This window comes from Cynara cardunculus (genome assembly GCF_001531365.2).
Source record: "Cynara cardunculus var. scolymus isolate 2C chromosome LG 7, CcrdV1, whole genome shotgun sequence".
NCBI classification, from domain to species: domain Eukaryota; kingdom Viridiplantae; phylum Streptophyta; class Magnoliopsida; order Asterales; family Asteraceae; genus Cynara; species Cynara cardunculus.
This window is the reverse complement of record NC_037534.1, coordinates 3,095,381-3,108,175: the sequence shown is the minus strand read 5'-3', so window position 1 is coordinate 3,108,175 and position 12,795 is coordinate 3,095,381. Positions and strand designations below refer to the sequence as shown.

The following is a 12,795-nucleotide window of genomic DNA, read 5'->3' as shown; positions in this document are numbered from 1 at the left end:
GTATTAGTTTTTTTTACAGAATAATAAATAATATTTATAATAATAATATTATTATAATTAAATAAAATAACTAAAAGAAATTAGTATAAAAAAAAGACAACAAAAGGACAAAAATACAAAAAAAACAAACAAAAAAAAATGATTATATAGGATATAGGGGTGCCCTTAGTAAAAGATAGAGATGCCATTAGCCTCTTCCGTTAACAAAACTCATGATTTATAAAATTTATGAGAAATGGATGTACATTTTGTTTTTGAATTCGAGAGCTTGTATTCAAAAATCTTTATTCATGTTGGATTTATTCTTTATCTTGTATTAAAACATGTTAATTAAAAAGGTGTTTAGGATTGTTTATTTAAAACAACTTATTCTTTTCTACAAAGAATTTATTAACTTATTATAAGTCAGAAGGGTTTAATTCTTTTAAAAACTCATTATTACCGGTATAAATTGTTTATCCAAACATTCAAAAATACTTATTACTGATGTCACACCGAAATAAGTAAATAAGTTGTTTTTATAAGCAATCACACTCACCCTCTAATTAGTTCGTGAAAATGGAGCTTTAGAAAATTATACTATGTAGTGATAAGTTGTAAACTTGAGTTATAATATTTTTAGAACAATAAAGTAAATGTTTTATAATATTATAAATATATTAGTACGAATATATACTTACGTATAAATATATATTCATGATTGAAATTCTAGAAATATTGTTTTATAATATATCGATATATATAGAGAGAGAGAGAGAGAGTTTGATTCAAATACAATCCATCACATATGTACAACCAATGCAACCCAATATATTAAGATATTTATGGAAATGATGAGAGTTCATTTATTATGATTTGAATATTTATGGAAGATGAATATGGTTCATTAATTATGATCGATACTTTATATTAGGAAACAATAAAAACTTCTATAAAATCACATATTAATCAAATGAAATGGACGGTTGAAATTGAGTTGTATTGGTTAAAGGTTGTATAATAACCAACATCTCTCTCTCTCTCTATATATATCAAATTAAAGAAGATAAAATACTTATTTTATATATAATTTTTTATTAATAATTATATTTAAGATAATTTGAGAAGGGTATCGGTTTCTAAAAATCCTCCAAGCTTCCATTTTTATCATTTACAAAAGGGACAATTGAAATGTTATAAAAATGAAAAGATTTTATATGTATTATTGATTTTACATTTGATATTTTAAAAGTTGTATACATTCATGAAATATTAGGAGCTTTTTTTAGAACAAAACCCACATGCTTATAATATAATAGAAGTCTACTCGCACAATACATCATAACACGTTTCTATTTCGTCTCTCTTAACTATATTTTATGGACTTATGTGGTTTTAACAGAGCAAAAAGTCTTGTGTTGATTATCAGTTTTATGAAATTTTGTGGTCTAGACTTAACGTTTATCTTATATCTGAGTATGTTTTATCAGTTGATTATAAGTTAGTTTTATAAGTGTACTATGAACATCTAATTAAATTATCTTAAATAAATTATTACATCAACTTAGGAAAAAGAGCCATGAGATTAAAAAAGATTAATAATAATTAGTAATATTCAAAAATAATAATAATTAGCCGCTTAGAGGGAATTTTAAATACAAATTATCTAATTAACATAAACCATACAACACAAGTTCAACCGTTCATCTAATCTAAGGATTCCGTAAAGAAGTACTTTTTATACTTTTCGCAATAAACTAGTTAAAATTCATGCGATTTAATTCAAGTCCAAAAAAGGTCGGATGATGCAATCAATGGTGGAGAGCGGGCATTCACCTGGAAGATGCTTTGTTGGTGACGTTGCAGTCGGTAATAGAAAGCAGGTTGAGAGGAAGCCGAACAGAAAAAGGGTGTCGTCGATGATGTGGGTTTGGAGAAGAGACGATCTTGAGAGAAGAGAGGATCATGAGGAGTGGTGTTGTTGATTTACAATTGTACCAGACCTAAGGTGCAAATACTCCAACATAAGACTTCGCCATTGTCGTACTTATCGTTGGAGCTTTTGCCGATTAAATGTGCAAGGCACATAAGAGGTTTAATAGGAGGAAGTCAGACGGAGTTAGTTTCAAGGACCCAAACCAAATACTTTTGTATAGCATGAGGGTTTTCTTGCAATAAAATTTTTATAAGAACCCAAACCAAAAAAAAACACAACAAACTACAAGGACCAAAATTGCAATTTACTCTAAGCTTAACAATATAAAATATAGTCATGTAATAATTAAAAAAGAGTGAATTACATTTTTGGTCCCTCTTGAGTAGCTATTTTTTGGTTTTCATACCTCCAAATCATAAAGTACTTTTGGAACCCAAACTGATCCTCCCACTAACACTGTTAAAGCATGCTCCGTTAAGTGGCTCATGTGTCCCTCACATGAGGGGCAATTTGGTCTTTTCCCTCCCAGTAAACGTCTTTGTGTTCATCCTTCCTGGTAGCTCCCTTAAAAAACGACTCCCATACCTCTCAATCGACGAAAAAATCGACTCCAATACCTTTTGATCGATGCCTCTTTGAACCCCCTCCCTATCCTCGTAGCTCCGGCAAAATCGGCTTCCATACCCCTCATTCGACGCCTCTTTGAACCCCTCCCCCCCCCCTCGTAGCTCTAGCGGAATTTTGCTTTAAGAAAGATTCAGATGTAGTTGATTTTGATTTTGATTTCAAACTCGATGGTTTTGATTTGAACGATTCAAATGAAACATATTAATGAAGCAACAAAAGACGAAGATCACACAATTCAGATCTAGGGTTTTGTTCAAACGATTTCGAACTCAAGATTCAAGTTTGATTTGTTTTGTAAAATTCCATATTCATATGTATTGAGAAATCTAGGGTTTTGATTTAGGACTTTTTTTAATTGGATTCAAATTTAGATTCTTTAGGTTATTTGTATGAATTTGGATTTGATTCTTGGTTATGTTCATATTCATCTTCAAATGATTTAAGGGTTTTTCTTGTTCATGTTCATCGTAATCAGATTCGGTTTAATTTAAGGATTTTTTTTTCTTGTCCATGGCTTTTTCTCGTTCATGTTCATATATGGTAATCAGATTTAAATTCGTTCCTCTTCAGATGATTTAAGAATTTTTCTTGGTTATTCTTTTTGTTTTTTAAACTGTGGATATGTGCTTGACAACAGTTGGAAGTGGCGAAGGGTTGTTATGATATATAATGGTGGTAGTGGGTGGTTGGCAACAATGGTGGAGGGTTGTGCATGGTAGGTGGTGTTGGATCTCAGTTTCGTCAATTTAGGTTTTTTTAAATTGAATTTGAATGAGGTGGGTGATGAAGATGGGTAAGAAGACCAAATGCCCATCACGTGATGGGCGCATGACTCACTTAATGGAGCATGTTTTAACGGTGTTAGTGGGAGGGACCGGTTTGGGTTTGGGTTTGGGTTTCAAAACATGATTTTTGGACCAAAAATATACTTTACGGTTTGGAACCAAAAAAGAGACTAAGGGGCCGTTTACCAAATGCTTACTTGGGTAAGCGCTTACCAAGTCACGTTACCTCACCGAATGAATATGGTAAGGACCAAGAATCTTACCCAGAAAGAGCGAGACAAGGACCATAAGTCTTACCATGGTAAGCACTTACCGGGTAAATTGTTGTATGCGATGTCGTTTTGGTGGACTAAAATCTTACCTAATAAGTAAATAATAATGTTAAATTTTATTGATAAGCACTTACCGGGTAAATATTTGATAAACGGCCCCTAAAAATATAATTCACTCTACGAAGACACATAGATAAGAACTTAAGTTCTTATTTAAGAACCAATGTACTTCTTGTGAACTAATAATCAAGAACCTCTCGACTATTAACTATAATAAAATTGAGTTTATAGGATGTCATCAATAAATGTCTTAATATATTGCTTTATAAACCTTAATTTATAGGAACAAAAAATGAAGCGTCATACCTAAAAGGCGTAGAAATAAGTTTATATAACGTTTTTGGGAGTCTTCACAAGCTTTCTATGACACTTTTAACACAACGAATCGCATTAACTATTTTATAGGACACTTTAAAAAACGTGTCCTATAACCCCATCTTTTTAGCTAATATAACGTTTTTTCTGTAAAAATGTCCTGACAAACTTGTTACAACGTCCAAAATGTTTTATGAACTTATTACAACGCCTTTAGATAAAACGCTTTATTTTTTACTCCTAAAAATTGTCTTATAAAGTGGTCTATTAGGACGTTTATTTAACGAGAGTTCTATAAACCTAATTTTGGGTTCAATTCAAACCTGCAGGTAGCGTTGTCAAGAAGGAAAGTGTGATTGCATGATCACTCTTTTAGAATTATATATAGATCTAGGAGATTAATTAAGGAACCAACACTACAAGATGGCTGTACGATCTTCCTGCATGAATTTAACCATATATTATTTCTCCCTTTGGTGAAATGTGCGTAACTAATGTTAGCCATCGAAGCATCTACTTCGATCACATGATCTTTGGTGATGTATACTTTGGAGGTTATAGGAATGATCAACATGATACCTAATTGTGCCCTAGCTAAAAAGATGACAAAAGCTAGAGAGAGGATCTCAAAATTTCAGTTAAACCCTAAAGATTTGATGAATCTTTTGCTGATAACAATATTTTCCTCAAATCCGTTTCCTCATCTTCCCTCATCCACCAATGTCTTTCCTCCTCCCGATTCTTTCTTTGACCATGAAAAAGATGATTTTCACTTTAACTATCACCAGAGGAACGACGGTGACCCATTTATCTCCGGTGAATATTTTCTTCATGCCGGCAACAGTACTGCTCTCCCTCCTCCGGTCAAGGAGAATGTCACTACAATCAAACATGCTTTTGTTCGGCAGCAGTTTTCTGAAAGATCAGGGTTGCAGAATGTGAAGATCATGATGATCTTTTAGATTCGGTAATTTTTCTCCATAATAAGAAAACTGGGACCTCCAAGAAGTATGGACATAGGAAGATCTACAGAGCTCGAGGCCCTAGTAATCGGAGGGTGACATTCTTGAGGTCGCTCGAAAGTTCTTCAGTGGTACTCTCAAAGATTTGCTAGGGTTTGACAAAGCTAGCAAAACCCTCGACTGGGCAACTCCTCATCTTCCATGGTTACCTATCAATATTAACTGAAATTTCTTGAAGCCATCAATGGAGGATCAGATGAGACTAACGGCAAAAAGAAAAAGACAGTGCTTAAGTGTGTCGCTGGCTAAAGAAGAAAACTAGGTGAAAATGCAAAACTGGATTTCAAGTGAATGTTGAAAGAGACCAGTCAAGGGAAGAGGCAAGAGCAAAAGCTAGAGAAGGACAAGATAAATTAAAACAGGCAGTTAAGAAACTTGATGATGACTTGAAGACATTAATCAATTCCTGATGATGGATGTGACTATCAGGTAAGCCCTTCAAATCTAACCCTTAAATCAGGTTGGTGGAGTGAAAAGATTCAAGCTCTCAAATTGTATACCTCTTTTTACAAAAACTTAAAAGAGTATTTCATGTGCAGCAGGGTTATAATGCAATTAGTGATTAAATCTTCAATACGTGTATATACTAATCAGATGGAGATGTGCAGTGGCCTAATTTGTCTAAATGTTTCTTTGTTTTGGGTATGAGTAACTTTGAAAGAAAGTGAGGAGAAAACCACAAGGGGATCTTGACAGCAGCTGGAATTAATCAATGTGGAGATGGAGCAATGATGTAATGATGTAAGTGCAAATCAATTCTTGGTAATTACTGATTGAAATGATTGATGCATTTGACTAGCTACTTCTAATGGTTCTTGATGGATCTGAAGATACAGATATTAATTACTTACATTAAAGATATAGATTCTTGATGGATCTGAAGATACAGATCTTAGTTACCATATTACATTAAAGATATAGCCTTTTAATCTTTGGGGTACATGTAGCTTGTTGATATAAAACACCACATCTTACCCTTCCTTGGTCATCTTACATGAGAATGAAAATTTGTTTCTTCAAAGACCCCACAAGCAACAGTAGAGGGATTGATGTCGTTGTAATCCCTACCTTGACTCACCTTAGTAATTCACTAGACAATACCCAAACGTGTCCGCATTCTCGAGATCAAATTCACTATTGTACATGTCTGCATCATGTTTCAATCTTGTTCAGCAACAAAAGATTCGTAAGCCCTTCTGTTACTCTTTCTTCTGGCATAGATAAGGAGGAAAACTTGTGTTCACCCTGTGTCATGTTTATAGAATTTTAGGGGATATCAAAGAAGATTTATAGCCTTTGTTTCCTATTTCAAGCCTCTCAAAATTGATGTAGCTTTCAAAGTTTTTGAGAAAAATCTAGACTTGAAAATTCATGATTCCTTTGGTCCAGATCTTCATCTGTTTTCCTTCTTAAAAAACATGTCAATCGTCAAGAGTATTCGTATCAGTTCGAAGAATCAATCATCTTTTTAGCATGGGCATTGAATTTATTCATGGATACTGAAAATGAAAACTTTAATTATCTTAACCACCTAAAACTAGCCTAGTATCGGAGGGTGGGATTTTATGTATGCAAACATATCATCTACTCCTCATACTAGAAGTTTTGGTTTCGGAAAATGCACCCTTCATATATGCCATCTAAGTGTCACTTTAGTTTCATAAATAATTCAATTTTCATAAGTAGAAGAAATTCGAACAAATTAGGGGAGCTAGATTCATATATGCAGTTGTAAGTGTGTACACACACAAGTACACACACACACATATATGTATGTATGTATGTATGTATGTATGTATGTATGTATGTATGTATATGTATGTATGTATGTATATGTATGTATGTATGTATATGTATATTGATATAAGTATGTATAATGAGTACTTAAACAGAAGCTCATCTGCTTTTGCCAACACCAATCTAACTCGGATCCTTTACTGTTGTATCTTGTTGTAGTTGGTAAATGTTCTTTACTCATTCTTGTGATCAGGATCATCATTGATCTAGACATTACATTTTAGTTATAATCTTGTCCCACACATCCATTCAATGAAATAAATTTCTATCTTCAGTGCCCTTGTTCTTTTCTATATTAAAATTTATCTAAAGTTAATCTTTTGCTTATATTAATGTCTGAATTAGAACACAATTGTGGTTAATTATCACGCCATAAATCTTAAATTAGTTATATCCTAGAATGTTCATATACTGTTACTAGCAATATATATATATATATATATATAATCATCTTTCTACTCCATTGGAATTGTTATTAAATATAAAGTTGTTCGAACAAGTGTTATTATAATTATTTTGGACCCATGATATTTAATCAACCAGAAAAACTTTAGATCATCTGATTGCATCTAAAAGAACTCAAACCTGATAACTCATGTCACATATGGGAAACAACATTCAGCCCCATGGGGTTTGTTGATGTTATCATAATAATATTATTATCAGGGAAGCTACAAAAATCTTCATTACATGTCCATGATTAATCATGCTTAAGCCTTTTTAATTTATTTCTTTTAGCATAGCTGGTTGCCAGGTTACATACTTGTATAAGTTGTATATAGCATTGCTCCATCTCTCTCTCTCTCTAGATCTTTCTCTGTCCAAGTGTGTATATATACATACATATATATAGGATATATACATAGGGTTAGGTTCACGCGAGACCAACCTTTTTCGTGAGACCCTTAAGACCACAAAATTACACTGAATCTTCATAGTAAAACACTATGAAGGTACAAAAAAACATCGAACCTTCACAGCAAAAACAATGTGAAGGTTTAACTTCATATTGTCTTGTTGTGAAGGTCTAGTGTTATTTAGGTGATTTCATGCGTCTCTCAAAATAGGTTGGTCTCATATGATATATACCAAATATATATATATATATATATATATATATATATGTTTACTGCGTGTAATGTAAAAGAAGTAAAGGCCGGTGTCATTGTTTGAAGATAAGTACATCCAAGTAGCCTGCTGCTCATTCCTTGCCCAAACCCTTTTTATAGTTCTATCTGGGTTTCAGACTCTCAGTTATCAAAGTTTTTACCATAACATGTTGCCAGGGACCGGATATATTCATGTAGACGTCACGGTTACACTTTCTCACGTATATGTATCAAGTTAAAGTCTTTTTGTCTTAATTTTTGTTTTACTGGATAAATTAAACTCTGTAAATATAAGCTGTTGAAACACCCATAACAAACATCTCTGGATCATCTATCAGGAATATAAAGTAGACAGAAAATTAGACAAAGAAACCCCATTTTAGGATGATTAGTTCATTTAGATCTCCAAACGTTTGTATTTAATTTTATCTAGTGTTAAGTTTATCTTGTAATCATATATGATCTTGAAAAACTTGGAAATAAATGATTCGGGAAAATCTGGAAAAACAATATATTTGGAGATGTACATGCATGTGAACTCGCATTTGTTTATTAACATTTCTAGCGATCATTCAGATATGAAGATGCATATTCGAACCCACGTTTCCTTTTACCAAAGATTCACATATGAATCATTTTCTTCACCTTTTGTGTCTATACATATATAGGGTCTGGTTTAATGGAAAACCTTAAAAAATGAGAAACCAAGGAACACCCTAGTAATCTTTCATCTGTACGGTATACACATGTTCATATAATTAGAAACCAGGAAACATATTGAATTACTTGTATTTACATGTACATAATGTACAAATGAATGTTTATTAAAGTGTTTATCAGTTTTTCATTTTTTTAGAAGTTTTCTGTGGACCTCTCACTCTCTCTCTATATATATATATTCTCTCTCTCCCCCTCTCTCTCTATATATATTTATGGTATGTATATATATTTTGTGGCCTGTGGGAAAAGTAAGACAAGACTATCACTGTTATTGAACGATTTGTTTGTACCCTTTGATAATCTATTAACAAGTTTTCAACCATTAGATTTATAGGATTAAATGATATAAACGGAAAGGGGTGGTTGGGAAAGACAAAGAAAGATGTGAAGGTTGATGGAGACTATGGAGTTGCAGAATGCAGAGTATGCATGGTTTCAAAACACATTCAGACGACAAATTTTCAGATCGAACCTTGTACTTTGTTTGTTTTTCCAGATTAAACCCTTCTGATTGTAATCCTGATTTCATACTTTCAAACCACTTTAGCTTGCACATATCGTTTGCAAATGCCTAAAACGCCTATATGAGTTCTAGAATATGGTTCTTGTGGAAGATATTATCGATCAAAATAAACCCAACTACGTGAATTTGTAATAATACCTTAATAATTCTGGGTTCAAATATTTTTTCTCCCAAAAAACATTAGCAAGCATTGCTTAAACTTTGTGCATGCAGCGAGTTCCTGTAAATTATAAACCATGGGATTTTGACTTTGAAACTGATGGTCCCGAAAAAGTTTATTTTAATCTAAATGTCAGTAATGAAAAACATTAACATGAAGTGATCAGATGACCAGGTTGCCGAATAGAGTCTTGGATCATAGTTTGCCACAGGGCTGTTGTAGCAAGCTTGGACATGACATAATCATCATGCATATTTGTTGTTTTAACTTTAAATAACATCTTGGGCTTTTTAAAACTTCCAATAAATGTACGATATGTATGTTGAGACCCATGATACCATAAATTAACACTAAACTTTCGGGGATTTTTATACCTTTACAGTGTTTTGATGTATCTAAAAATGTCCATGACTACTTTTAAAAGGTTGAAGCCAGGCCCAACAGAAAATATACAAGTCGTCACTAGCCACTTGGTATTCTTTGAGAGCGTTTACATAGCCAAAGCCACAATGGAAAAGGCCACAACAATGGAGGGACCATAGGGATTGAATAGAACAAGAAACTACAATTCTACATGTCGATCTGCATGCTACGTACAATCTTTCTTCACCAACAAAAACATTCATCTTCATTACTTCTTTGTTTGGATATATATAGAGTCATGATTTAGACACCACACAAAATCGCTTCAGGATTAATTTCATCACTCAAATCATTCAAAAACCATGTGGGTTTGATTCGTATCTGCAGCTAGCGTTGTCGATCGAGAAGGAAGGTGTGATGCATGATCATCTTTTAGAATTATAGAGGAGACGATCAAGGAACCAACACTAGAAAAAAATGGCTCTTAATTCGATCTTCCTCCATGAATTTAACCTTGTATTCTTTCTATAATCAATAAATAACTATGACTTGAATATAATCAATAAATCTATGTTATTGTATTCGATTTAAATAAATAACTATAGCCAATATTATGTTTTTTAAATAAAGTTTTGCCAATGAAATATGATTGTACAAATATTTTATTTATGTATTTTTAAGTTTGGTCGACCAAAATTATAACAAAATTATTTACATTTTCGTTTCTACTAGTTTCATTTTTTATTAAAAATTAAATTATGTAAATATAATTTACAATTAAAAAATACAAAATAAACTAAATTATAAATTTAATACAAAATATTACTTAATATATTAAACTATTAATCAATATATATATATATATATATAATTATATAAAATCAATAAGATATTAATATTTGATATATTAAGCCTAATAATAATGAGGTTAAAATATAGAGGTGAAGGTTGATAACCTCTATTTTTTAGTGTTATAGTAATGGATCAGAAGAGAAAATACCTCATTTTAGTTTGGGTTGAAGATGCTATAAAAGTGTAATTGTATGTATAATTTCTTAATAAAAAATTATTAAAGAAAGGGAAATGGTAGATTGTATGAAATAGTAAAGTATTTTGTTTTAATTTCTATTTTGGATAATATACTTTCAAAACATTCATTTTGGTACTTGAAAAACAAAATCTCAAACATTTAGGTACCCAAATAGTTTAGCCATTAAGAGGTTACAAATGTTGATGTGTCAAATAATATAACATACAATTCAATATTATTTGTAGATATGGCTGATGATGAGGACTTTTTATATATAAAACTATTTTTTATTATAATTTTTATAATTTAATAAATCTATAGATATATTATTTTTGCAAATTCGAGTTTAACAAGAAAAAATCATAAAATTATAAAGATTGTACGTACAACTTCTTTTATATACATTTAAAGAACATGAACATGAAGACGAAATCCTTCAACTTAAAACATGAACATCTTTGACCTAAAACAATCATCCAAAAAATTCTTAAACAAATCAAACAACGAAAAATCAAGAAAAATACTCATATGCCATAAAGGAAGAATGAGCACCAACAAACGACCATATTAACAATTTAGCAGTTCATGTTTCATATAAAAAGACGTAACAATCAGCTATAAATCAAAGAATTTTATTATATCTTAAAAAATACAAAAATCATAAATAAAAACCCTATAATCAAAAGCTTGTTTGAACAATGGTTTTGAAGAACGTTAATACCCATAATCAAAAATTTGATCATATCATGGTTTTCTCCGTACCCTAATATCAAAAAATAGAAAGAAAAAAAACAAGAAAACCCTAAATCCACGATTCTAATCTGGATTCTTCAAATTTGATGTTAGCTTATTGGAGAATCGACAACAGATTGTGGTAAGAAGAGTCCGTCGTGGGCATCTTATGTTAACATTGGATCGATTCGCATTGACGATGGTGGCTGAAAGGCAAAACACATTCCCAACCTTGAAAGAACATAATGCAATCTGAATTTGAAACAACATAAGATTGAGGACGAGCTTATGAGTAGTTTGGCCATGGATTGCGTCTCTTTAATTCTTCCTCTGAATCTGAGCAGCTAGAACCATATCGTGATGGTGGATTGAAGCATATGTGAATTAGAAGATGATGATGTATGAAAGTATGAGAAAGAAGATAAAAAAGGGACAGCGACTAGGAAGGGATTTAGTTGTAGGATATTTTACTATCTAAACATTGTTTTTGTTTAATTATAAAAATTATGATATGTTTCTTGTTTCATTAAAAAAGAATACAATTTTTTTTTTCCCAAAAAAAATAGCAACGTCGATTATTTTACTAGGTTGGAATTTCAAAAACAAAAAATTAAAGTCATATCAGTAAAAATCTGATTTAAATAAGCATTTTCAAATTATCAAATGAAACCGATGCTTAAATGTTTGAAATTTTACTTTTCAAACATCTGTTTTAAAAATACGTTAACCAAAATATAAATGAGATGAAATTGCATTCAAAATACAATTTGGGCTGAGGAAAAGATGAAAATGACATGGGTTCTCTTAAATACAAAGGTGAAAACTAAAAACTGAGTTGACACCACCCTCCAACCACTTCTGTAAAAGTTAATATGGCACAGACATCTTAAAAATGGAATATCGTTTTATTAGTTTTTCGTTCTAAAATAAATATTCATCATTAAAAAATTAAACATTCTGTAAATATATAATTATTTTACTTTAATTTAACTGAAAAAATAATTTATCTTTAAACAGTAGAGAGAGAAATTTTGTCTATCTTTTATTAATTAATTAACACTAAAATAAAAACATGTTGGGTTCACGTGAGATCAGTATTCTTGAGACTTGTGAGTCCATCTTTTTACACTTGAAACTTTACAGCAAAATATTGTGAAGGTAAAAAAAACCGAAATTTCACAGCAAAAATATTATGAAGGTTACCTTCACAATGTTTTGTTGTGAAGTTTCAACTGTAAAAAAGTAGTATCACGGTTCTCGTGAAAATAGGTTGATCTTACGTGATCCTAAAATTCTCTCTCTCTCTCTCTCTCTCTCTCTCTCTATATATATATATATATATATATATATATATATATATATATA

At 31.3% G+C, this 12,795-nt stretch overlaps 1 pseudogene; it reads left to right on the top strand.

The window, feature by feature from the left end:
- The first annotated feature begins 4,576 nt into the window (after positions 1-4,576).
- LOC112515676 lies at positions 4,577-5,162 on the top strand (annotated as a pseudogene).
- Positions 5,163-12,795: the final 7,633 nt, after the last annotated feature.